This window comes from Olea europaea, chromosome 18, assembly GCF_002742605.1.
Source record: "Olea europaea var. sylvestris chromosome 18, O_europaea_v1, whole genome shotgun sequence".
Lineage (NCBI taxonomy): Eukaryota > Viridiplantae > Streptophyta > Magnoliopsida > Lamiales > Oleaceae > Olea > Olea europaea.
The window spans coordinates 10,795,042-10,808,071 of NC_036254.1; the positions used below are offsets into that span (position 1 = coordinate 10,795,042).

At 35.8% G+C, this 13,030-nt stretch overlaps 1 pseudogene; it reads left to right on the forward strand.

Moving 5' to 3' along the window:
- Nucleotides 1–5,090: 5,090 nt before the first annotated feature.
- The window catches only part of LOC111366722, a 27,241-nt pseudogene continuing 19,301 nt past the window's right edge, over nt 5,091–13,030 (forward strand).

The window sequence follows — 13,030 nt, forward strand, 5'->3', positions numbered from 1 at the left end:
GTGGATGTATCCACCCTAACTTCCATTTCCTGAGGGGCTTTCTCCTTGGTGTATTGTTGGTATTTAGCCATTTGGCTTTGGACTTCCTCTTTACAATGGTAGTAGTTTCCTTGTGAGGGATCATGGAATTCAATTCTTGAGCTACATAGAGAGGAACTGGGTATCCTCCTTGGCCTTGCATGCTCCTTAGCATCTCCTACATAATAAGGTTTTGTTAGGTTATGTTTCTCATATTTGCGGCCATGGTGGCCACTTCCCTGTTGAGTTTAGTAGTTGTCCTAGACCCACATCTTGATCTACCTCTTCTATGTGATTGATGAAATCGATGGCGAGTTGCTGGAGCAACTTGAGAAGGTTCCCTTTCTTCAGGGTGTTCCCTAGCTCTTCGAGGTGCTGACTCTTCATTAGAACTCATGGATTCGTTTCTTAATAGCGTGATTCCTTGACTGTGATTTTCCTTTATTCAAGGAATTTACAAGGTTTTTTCAAATGAATGATTCAACTTGGGAGTAATTAGTGGTTCTGCAATGGAGTGTTTCAGCAAAGAACATCAGATGGAGATGCACTTCGGCCAGAGAGATCAACCCTTTTCATTGATTTGTTCATTTTGTCCTTGTTGACTTTTAGATGTATTGCCCCCACGCAGCTTCGACTTGGCTTCCACTGGAAGCTTTGGATACAAAGCGAAATTTAATATTTAATATCTATTCCATATGGATTAAAATCTCTAAATCAAAGCAAACAATTAATTTTCATCACATATTTTCGTGGATTCTATAATGGATAAATAGCCAAAACCCCATGTTTGAAACATTTTTGTGCAAGCCCCACTGCCATCAAGAACTATCAAATTGATCGTTAAAAGCACTAAAAAAATGTCAAAATTGAAAAGGAATAAATGCAATTTCAGTATCTAAACTTTTATTTTTTTTTCACAATTTAAATACAAATTTTTTATATGTACCACCTACAATCCAAATATTTAAAACTTTATTTTCCACGCCACCCTCTTCATCTTCTTCCCCAAAATATTCTTTTTTAGGTTTTCCTTCACCAAAATCTATGATTTCATTCCTATTTACTAGTCGATGCCACATGCGTTGCACGATTATTGTATTTAATATGTCTTTATTAGCGTGATGTAGAGATTTTAATTTTATTGTCATAATCGTAACATGCTTTTGAAGTTTGAATTAAATTTTTTGGCATGAATTTTCTCTGACAATTAGTAAAAATTAGATTTAAAATTGTGGGAGATATAAGTAAAAGATAATTTATAATTTTATGGGAGTCCCGCACGCTGTCGCGCAGAGTCAGCACCAATTCCATTCGAGGAAGTCCCCGCACAATTCGTGCGGAGTCCCCGCACAGTCTGCAGGGGATTCCGCACCAAAATTGCTACAAGAAGCCATATTTCACGAGTTCTAGGTGTTTGCATTCTCAAAGTGATTAAGAGAACTAATATCACCAAAATTCAGCAAAAATAAAGATGAGAATATTTATTAATATAAGCAAGGGATGAAAAGTGGAAATAACTTCCCAAAAATTGAAATGTACAGCCATCAACATTGAGAAAAAAACACACAACATGTAATCATATTGTGCTACTGGCTCATTTTTAATTAATTACTACCAAAAAGTTTTGCAACGGGAATTCTACAGGCATAAATAAAGATTCAAATGATCTATCCAATCACCTTACTATGCTCTGTTTAAATCTATAGCTAAAAACTTAACATAAACAATTTGCAACTATTAACTAAAATAACAAAACCCCTTAGAGCAATTCAATTATTTTCACCAAACTTATATGCTTAACCTAATCATTCATCGATTTCTTGCTAATTTCTTTATTCCTACATTTTCCTACTTCAGATGCCAAACCATAGCCTAAAAAATTAATCTATATATTTTTTTTGTTTTTTCCTCTCTATAATCTGTTGATCTTATGGCCAAAAATTCATTTTAAAAAGACTTATACAATCTGAAAATACACACATTCTTAATATGCATAAAATATGAATAAACCCATATCAAGAGTCCCAACAAAAAAAATTAAAAATAAATAAAAAGACAGATTTTTTCCCTAGTTGACTTTAAAAAAAATAAAATAAAATTCAAGACTTCTTTTCTACAGCACATATCAAAAGTCTATTCACGGCATCATCGAAACAATAATCAACAAACAAAACCCATACACCAAAAATTAATGAAATGACGAAAACTCAAACATCTAACACATAAATTTAGGGATTAAGATAAGATAAGCCCATACCTTCAACATTATTCAGTGTTAAAACCCGAAAAGTCCCCGCACAGTCTATGCGGAGACTCCACACCTAGATTACTACAAGAAGCCATACTTTACGATTTCTGCCAAGATTGCTAATGCATGAGATACACAAGAGACCTAAATGAATTAACAAGCCAATAAGCATTTTAATTTACATTAAACCAAGAATATACCTCTCTATTCACACAAAAACCCAAAATTGTGAATCGAATAAACAAAATTATAATTATCAGATAAAATCGAGGATATACCTCTCTATTCACTCGAAATAAAAAAAATTTCACGTAGAATCTTGAATAAACAAAATCATAATCTGAGAAAAATGGCATGCCAGTATTTACCTCTTTATTCATGAGAATTTTGCACGAAGAGATTAATCACAGAAAAAACGAGAGAAGAATTGAAGAAGAAGTGAGAGAAGAAAATGATGATGATGATGATGATGAAGAAAGCTTGTGTCTGGGTTTGCGTGGGGAAATGGCTTCACCGTCCTTTTGAGTAAGAAAAAATGGGTATGACTGATATCTACAGTGAAATCACTATTTAACTAAAGTAGAAGACCCGAATACTATTGCAATTACAGTGAATTTTATTCATCTTTCTATAATAAGTAGTTAGATTAAAAAAAAAAAAAAAAGAAACTGTAATTGTGGTGTTTCTACATGAGTTAACTTATGCGTGTTTTATATAAATCTCCTTGTTCTGTTTGCTAATGAAGATCGTGCATTGGTCAGCTCTAAAAACAAGATTCAATAACATTTATAGAATAATATATTAAATTGGATAGCTTAAGGAGGTCGCCGGAATTTGGGGTGGCCATATTGCTCAACCCCAGATGGTGTTCAAGTATCTGTCTATTCATTTTCTGTGTATAATCTTATCCAAGAACGAGTCATGTATTCTAGCGAGAAATTAATATCAAGATTCCAGTTCTTGACATCTTGTTTATCCAAAATTTTTCCTTTCTCTTGGTGTAATATATGGTCATAGGTAGTGTTTTTGTGGGAATCAGATCTTTGTTTCTCATTTTTTAAGTTGGATTTCAAATCTTGATATTTGGACTTTTGATTCTCGAAGTGTCCAATAATTTAACTATAATTTTCAAGAACATAATTATTGAAAGGGGGATGGACTTACTGTATGTTCTTGGAACCAAAAAGAGAGGTGAATTCTAATTACATAATTAATTCATTATTTAAACATCCCATTCTGAGACTAGGGGAGATGGACTTGCTGTATTTTCGTAGATCGAAGAAAATGAATTGGGGTGGGGGTTGGAAAATAAAGTTCTAGAGATTTGGGATTGTAGGTGGCATATATAAAAATTTGGATTTAATTTGTAAAAAAAAAATAAATAAATAAATAAAATAAAATTGGGTATTGAAATTACAATTATTCCTTTTTAATGACAAATTGATGGATCTTGACGGTAGGGAAATTTTTCACACATAAGATTTCAAATAGGATCCCCCCTCCCCCCCCAAAAGAAGTAAGGTGTGTATCACACATGAAAACGCTTCTAGTGGATTTTCTGTCATTAATCCATGCTACAACCTTTCAACTACATATTTAATCAATTTTTATCAAATTTAATAAAAATTAGATTTTAGGTAGTGTGTGATAAACTCCAATTCCATGGAAAATAGAAATTCATTTCCACCTTTTGTCAAAAATGAGTGTTTAATAGGTAAAAAAATTCTAGGGAATTCATTTTCCATGATTCTTGCCACCTAAGCAATTTTCCCACTTTTCCTTGAATTGGAATTCTCACCAAAAATGGTGAGAATTCCAATTCCGGTTTACTGTAGCGAAATTTTTTTTTCAATTTTTTTTTGGCAATAGAAACAAATTTTAAGAATAATTGTAAAAAAAATATTTTCCTGTAATTGACAATTTTCATGTAAAACAAAGTCAAACGAACACCAAAAGATAGATGATTTTCTTGATTTTTTTTGTTGACAATGGAAACAAATTTCATCTCCAATACCAGTAAAATCTATCACTTTAATTGATAATTTTCAGGTAAAACAAAGTCAAACGAACACCAAAAATACTTTTATTTCAACATTTTTCACTTGAAAAATTATACCAATCAAACAGAATAATTTACAATTCTCATGAAAATAATTTATAGGCAATTCAATTCCCTAAAATTCATTTTCAATTTAATTTAATTCCATTTTAAAAATCAAACGGAGCCTTAATTCTTATCAAATGGGGCTTAGTTAAAAGTTTCTAATTCTATATTATATAAAACTTTTTAATAAAAAACAAATTAAAAGTAAGTTTGTACTGCATCATGGGGCACAACAAACATCAAATGAAATAATCTGGTGTGGAAGGTCCGCACAGTAAGTAGTTTACATAGTTGGATTAAATTAATGTTAGAGTTATGCTACAATGACAAAGAGGGTTTACCAAGTTAGATTACAAAATCAAATCTACACCAATTATTTTAAAAACAGATTTTTAAATTATTTAAAATCAAGGGTCCAGATTTTGCCAACATACTTTGGCACTCCACTTTTGTACACCAACCTTGTAGGAGTAGAATTATTCTTAATGTTAAAAACAAATTTGCTACATTTGGATTTGTAAGAAGTCAACACGTATCCATGTCTCCACTTTCTCTCTCTACTCTATCTCCAGTTCTTCTTCCTGCGGTTTCTTTTTCTTCTCTGCAATTTCAACACACGAAAAAAATTGCTATAAGAATTCATTCTTCCGCTTCTTTGGCTACGGGATTGAATCCCAAAGTTGTGGTCACGAGAGAACGTGAGAAAAACGCTAAACTCATTATTCTCTGGTACATTTTTATATTTGTTATGTTTTTGTGAATATATATTCTCAACGCATTCTTTTGAGTTTTGAAACTTGCAATTTTATTATTGAAATTATAAGCACTTGTGGCTGTTTTTGATGTGGGAACGTGTTTTTTTCCTTGTGGTTTTTTATAGGAATCTTGTGGTATGAATTTTTGTCAGTGGTTTATTTTTGTGTAATGGAGGCAATAATTGTTTGATCAAATGTTGAAATAAGTTTAACCTTTCCATCTAGGGGGGAAAGAGAGAGAGAGCGAGTTGTTGGAAAACTATTTTGAAGAGTGTTGAGTGATGATAAATATGGAAAAAACTATTAGCTCACTTAAGATAAAGGAATTGAATATAATAATTAATATAAATTTATACTCTTTGTTTAGATGATGTGTTTCAAATATAGTACATATCAAATTATATTATGAAGAAATTTCTGGAAACAAACAAATGTGTGGGAGAATGAAAAATTGCGCTGCTGATTTTAAGGTAGAAAATTTCCCTTTCCAACAATTAAGTCTATTGTTTGTCCTTGCGTCAGCAGATGCTATTTCACTGGGTAGTCAATGAAATAAATTGAGCAGTGGCTTATAAGTCTGTATATGAGTATTATGTCACCCACCTTAATAGAAGAGCATTAGAAAATAGTGGAGTTGTTTGCCTAATTATGCAAGTCATGCATTCAGGTAGAAGTTGAAAAAATGGTTTCGCAGTAGCATTAGAATGCGTCTGATACGTCGGCATGTGATTTTTGAAAGATATACTAATACGATACATCATCGCCACATTGATTAAACTTTTTAAAATTCTTCATTTATTATTACAGCCAGCTCACCAACAGCAATCAACGGCAATCCACACAAAGAATTTTCTTTTATAGTTATTTCCATATCACAGTTCTTACCATGTATAGATTGGATTCTCACCTATAAATTTATGCAAAATCATTGTAACATATATGGAGGAAATAATATAATCTTCAATTCTTCCCTCAACCATACCTCTGTGTGTCGAGATTTATTATGGTATCAGAGCAACCTCCTTCTTCCGGCCTCTTTTGATTTCTCTGACTTCCGAAACCAACAACCACCATGTCTGATTTGACATCGTTGACACCTTCACAATTGATCAACAACCTCACATCCCTATATTTCTTAACGCCCGCTGATAACCCTGGTGCTGTATTCATCCTCGATCTTCTCAGTGGAGAAAACTATGCAGCCTGGAAACGCTCGATGCGTATGGCCCTTAATGCCAAGAACAAACTCGTCTTTTTCGATAGAACTCTAAAGCGACCGTCCGAAGCTCAAATTGCCAACCTTTGGGATCGTTGCAGTGATATGGTTTTCTCTTGGCTCTTAAATTCCATCGATAGGCACCTTAGACAAAGTTTGATCTACTGCACCTAACCTTCTGATGTATGGACTGATCTGGACAACCGATTCTTTCAAAGCAATCACCCCCGTCTTTACCGCCTCCAACGTGATTTGGCTAACCTCAAACAAAACGCCATGTCCGTCACCACATACTACAATATAATTAAAGGAATCTGGGATGAGATCAATGCACTAACCGATGCCAACCCCTGTACTTGTGATGCTCACAAAAAGGCCGAAGACACAGCCAATACCGAACGACTCTTTCAATTTCTTATGGGCCTCAATGACTCCTTCTCCAACATTCGAAGCCAAATTCTCGCCATGGACCCCCTGCCCACAATCTCCAGAGCATATGCCACCATACACCAAGAAGAGACACAACGCCTCCTACAAATTCCATTGTTACCCAATGCCGAAAATTCAGCCATGGCTGTCTCACGCACCAATTCTTCGGTTAATCACGGTTTTCGTTCTCGCAACAGTAGAAAATGCACAAAGTGTGGGAAAGATGGACATCAAGAAGCCTCCTGCTTTGAAATCATTGGCTACCCCTCCCATTGGAACACCAATAAGCCGAAGCAGCCCCTGCGGTCCGCACCTGTCAAAAAATCGGCCACAGGATTCGGGCAATAATCGGCCACCCACAGCGAACATGGTATCCCGTACCTCAGCCCCTTCCATGTCGAGTGCAATCCTTGGCTTATCTGACGAGCACTACTGGCAATTGATGGAAATGTTGGAACCTAGCACCGTTGCACACTCGGCCTTCTCTGGTATCTCTCTATCTCATCTCCAAATCGCCCCAGGTCCTTGGATTATAGACAGTGGGGCTTTAGCCCACATTTCTTGTGTTTCTAACTTACCCAAAGCCTCACATGTTTGGGCCCATAGTCAATCCCTTACATTACCTACAGCCTTCAAGGCCCAAGTCACACATATAGGCCACATCCATATTTCTTCCCATTTATGTCTACATAATGTTCTTTTTGTTCCCGATTTTAAATACAATTTAATCTCAATAAATCAACTCACAAAATTGTCTAATTGTGTTACCATATTTTCCTCTTCTATTTGTTTATTTCAGGACCTACGCACGAGGAAGCTGATTAGGATGGGTGAAGAACATGGAGGCCTCTACCATTTTAAACCATTTAATCATGTTGCATTTCAACTCAAAGCAAATCCTGCTGCTACACCGTACGTATGGCATCTTCGTTTAGGCCATCCTTCAAATTCTTGTATTCCAAAAATTTTATGTGATTCAAATAAAGTTAGAAATTGTGATATAGTTGTGTTCGCGGTAAACATACGCGCCTTCCCTTCAAATTGGTCGAAAATAAAAGTATTTTTACCTTTAACCAAATTTATTGTGATATTTGAGGCGGATATTCCACACCCTCTACAACTAGTGCCACTATTTTCTCACAATTATTGATGATTTTTCATGTGTTACTTGGGTATACCTCATGCATTTTAAATCTGATACATTTACTTGCCTAACCACGTTCATTAAAATGATCCACACGCAGTTTGATTGCCCTATCAAACATATTAGGTCGGATAATGGTCAAGAATTTCTTTCTCATCGTATGCAACAATTCTTCCTTGACCATGGGATCATTCATGAGCGCACTTGTGTTGAAACACCCCAACAAAATGGTATAGTAGAATGAAAACATCATCACCTGCTAAATGTAGCTCGATGTCTTCGCTTTCATACACATTTACCTATTTTCTTTTGGGGTGAATGCATACTTACTGCCACTTATCTGATTAACCGCGTATCAACTCCCACGCTTGGTCACAAAGCGCCTTATGAACTCCTTTTCAACAAACCTCCTACCTGTGACCACCTCTGTGTCTTTAAATGTCTTTGCTATGCACACACTATAAGTGTTCATCGGGACAAGTTCTCTCCTCGTAGCACACCATGCATATTCCTAGGCTACTCTCAATCTCCACATACCCATCGTGTTTATAACTTGCAAACCAAGAAAATTTTCCTCTCTTGTGATGTCTACTTTGTAGAATCTACCTTTCCCTTCGCTCCTACCATGCAACCTTCACAGATATCATCAGATACCAATCAGCCCCTCGATGTCCCTTACAATACCCCACTTCCAACCAACGTTTCACATGACACCCCTGGCCCATCTCCTTCATCCACGTCAGACATGGAACTAACTATACCAACACCACAAGTTGTTGATGGACCTACCAACTCCCTAGAAATCGTCACCAGCTCACCCCCACCAACTAGACCTCGATGCACGATTACTCGTCCTACATATCTTCAAGACTACATTTGCTCAGATTTACCTCTAGAGGGACATCATCTCATTCCCAGTCTTTCTCAGGTACAGTTCACTCTCTACCTAATTTTCTTTCTTATCGTTTCTTTAGTCCAAAACATTTTGCTTTCCTCTCTTCTGTCTCCAAAAATGTTCAAGACCCTGTTCTTCACTCTCAAGCTATTCTCGAGCCGTATTGGCAACAGGCAATGGCTTTTGAAATTCAAGCCCTTGAAGCCAATCACACATGGACCCTTGAACATCTTCCCCCTGGTAAGAAGGTAATTGGTCGCAAATGGGTTTATAAAATAAAATTGCGTGCTGATGGTTCCATTGAATGCCATAAAGCTCGTTTCGTTGTCAAGGGTTTCACTCAGGTTGAAGGTCTTGACTATAATGACACTTTTGCTCCTGTAGCTAAACTTCTTACTGTTTGATGTCTCCTTGCTATAGCTGTAGCTAAACACTGGATTCTTCAACAATTGGATGTTCACAATGCTTTCCTCCATGGTGATCTTGATAAGGAAGTGTATATACGACGACCACCAGGATATTATCGTAAAGGGGAGACTCGCGTTTGCCGTCTCCACAAATCATTATATGGTCTCAAACAAGCCTCAGGTTAGTGGTATTCAAAATTATCTCATGTTCTCATCCTTGCAGGTTTTGATCAATCTGCTGCTGATCATAGTCTCTTCACCAAAACCAAGGGTAAAACCTTTACTATCGTTCTTGTCTATGTTGATGATATCATTGTTGCTGGTAATGACAGCTCTGCTGTCAGTTTTATCAAACGGCATCTTGCACAGACCTTCAAAATTAAAGACCTTGGTGATCTCAAATATTTCCTAGGGATTGAAGTTGCTCGATCTCCTAAAGGCATATTTATCAATCAAAGGAAATATACCTTAGACATTCTTACTGATTCAGATCAACTTGGCTCTCGCTCGGCATATTTTCCCATGGAACAACATTGCAAACTTAATGACTCAGATAGTGATCTTATGGACGATCCTAGCTCATATCGACGCTTGATTGGTCGTTTGATCCTATAATGCTCGGACTCGGGTATGGGTATCGGGTACGGGCACTTATCTAAGTACCGGATCTTTTATTTTCTAAAATATAGGATACGGGAACATGGTTAAAAAGAATCCAAATTTCAAACACGGGTACGTGGGTATGTCTTTCAAGCTTCAATTTTTTTTATTAACCCAAGATGTCATTTTGAATAGACCAAAATCAATAGTTTACAAAAAAGGAAATGAGTATTAAATAAGATGTTAAGACTAATAAAATACAATTTTGGGGTTTAGTTTTCAATTATCGAAAACGGGAAAGAAAAGGAAAAGAAAAAAGAAGAAGTAGAAAAAGGCGAAGTGTCCGGTTTAAATTTGAAGGATCCGACACATATCCCATACCCATACCCATGTCGTGTCGTGTCCGACACGGGTATTTCAACCATTTCGAAGAGTCCGAGCATCAAAGGTTTGATCTATTTAACTATCTCTCGTCCAGATATTACCTTTGCAGTCAACATTTTGAGTCAATTTAAGCACACTCCTCGCAAGCCTCATCTACATGCTGCTATCCACTTGCTCCACTATCTGAAAACAACACCTGGTTATGGATTCTTCTTTCCATCCAACTGCAGCCTTCAGATATCTGCTTTTTGTGACTCTGATTGGGCAAGTTGTCCACTCACATGACATTCCACAACTGGTTTCATCATCAAATTGTGCGATAGCCCCATCTCTTGGCACACCGAGAAACAAACAACTATTTCTCGCTCTTCAGCTGAAGCTGAATATCGTGCGATAGCCACTACAACTTGTGAACTTGTTTGGCTTCGCCTCCTTCTACAGGAACTTACTGTGCCACATCCACAACCTATTCTGCTTCACTGTAACAATCAGGCAGCAATCTACATTGCACATAATCCGGTCTTCCATGAATGCACTAAACACATTGAATTAGATTGCCATCTTGTTCGTGAGAAAATCAAATCTGGTCTTATTATTCCCTCCTATGTTTCAAGCTCTCAACAAGTAGTTGATCTTTTTACTAAACCATTGGGATGTGAATTATTTGTTTTCTTTCGGTCCAAGTTGGACATTACGGGCCTCCATGCTCGCCTCCATGCTCCAACTTGATGGGGAGTATTATAGCCAGTTCCCCAACAACAATCAACACAAAGAATTTTCTTTTATAGTTATTTCCATATCACAGTTCTTACCATGTATAGATTGGATTCTCACCTATAAATTTATACAAAATCATTGTAACATATATGGAGGAAATAATATAATCTTCAATTCGTCCCTCAACCATACCTGTGTCTGTCGAGATTTATTATTTATATAGAGAATTTTATTTTGATACTTGTTATTGATTTTTCTTATTGAAATTTTTTAAATATGAATATTTATTTATTATTTAATAATAAATTTGAATTAAAAATATACAATATTTTTGATAAAGAAAGAAAAATTACCACTAGTGTATTCGAGAAGTATAGGTATTCGACATGTATCGGATGTTACTCACAATATTGCTGATGATATAGTTCAACTATGGTCTACAAGAGTAAGATATCGTATGGATCACGTAATATCAGTGAATGAAAGATAGAATAATAGTTGTTTTACGACATGGTATGCTACATGAATATATTGTCAACTCTAAATGTTTTTTCAATTACCCACAATGTTGTTGATTAAAATAAATTTATCAATAACAGTAAGAGCAGAACAAATAATTTAAAATTGCAGATAATAAAAGAGCAAATGAACTTTCAATCGAAGTCTGAATAAACAAAGTTTCTTTAAAACAAATTGGCCTCCTCACTCTACATGCTTGAGGCTTAGTTTGAGCATCTGTTTCCTAAGATACAACGGAAAATAAGTAGAGTCTAAGCACTGCATATACTACTCCAGTGAACTGACTTCGTATCCGAACAATATCACCAAAATTGAAAAGATATTTTTTTTCGACCAAATAGAGAGCTGTAAAACTATGTAGCATGCAGACAAAGTATTGATTCTTGTGTGGAATATGGAAAACGAGTTCCATATAGACTTAACCCCATGAATAGTGAGTTAAATCTGTCTATAAGTGTATTATATCATCCATAACTCTTGGAGTTTCAACAGTTTTAGAAGTTAAAAGGTTAGTTGGAGGAAAAAATTGACAAAATGTAGGCCCTCCCAAGGGCTCAATTTTGGTCCTTTCGGTCCAACATTTGTGTGCACAGGTTGAGCCCGCACACAAGTTCAAGGTTTGAAATCTATTTCAGTCTATGATTTGTACCTCTTACGTGCGCACGTGGTGAGAGCCTCTATGCTATATATGATCACACCCTTTCAAAGTGTAATCCTATATGAGGTGGTATTTGCCTTCATTATTTTTCTATGTGGGACAAACCTTAATTGGTGTCCTTCGAACACATAAATTCCTTTCAATTGGCACACTTTGAGCTCCAATTTTTCATTCACCCAAGCATCATTTTTGGCAAGTAAATATATGATTTCAATATTCTCACGACGAACACAAATCAATCTTGATCTTCCAAAATAAACAACTAGGTCCCACTCAAAATTTATGCCAAAGTAAGCCATTCAACTCATTTATTCAATGATGTGTCATCCTAGATGAAGTGTCCGTGCAACAAAGGTATTAGGTGTTCGTAAAGTGTTCTTTGATGGTCATCCATTTCTTTTGATGACTCAAGTTTTCGAGCTTCGCTCTACTAATCTTGAGGAGCAACGGTCTTCCCCACTAATCATCCATTGTTTATACCTATGGAAATGGTGCCAGTAGCATATGGAAATGTTTATACCCCTTATCATTTATGGACAAGCGTACGAGGCCCAAGGCATTGTAATGATTTCAGAGTGGATTTAGAAGATACTATCTGTGCGTTGAAAATTCTAAATTGGTTTTAGATAATCGTCGAGTTGGCTATGACACCAAGAATAAAGTAGCGAAAGGAAGGATACATTGCATATGAAGTGATTGGCTAAGGGTTTAGGAGTGTAGTTCTGCATATTATGCATAGTATATGATTTTATTTCAACATTTATTCATTGGGCTGTTTGTGGCACCAAGAATAGTGGTGGCTAAAGGAAGGATACAGGCTTATGAGTGGAGTTCTACATATAATGCATAGTATTTGAATTTTTTCCTTTTTTTTTTTTTTTTTTTTTTTTTGAGAAAGAATTGAATAAATATTGAAGTTAATGGGCTTTGTGTAAC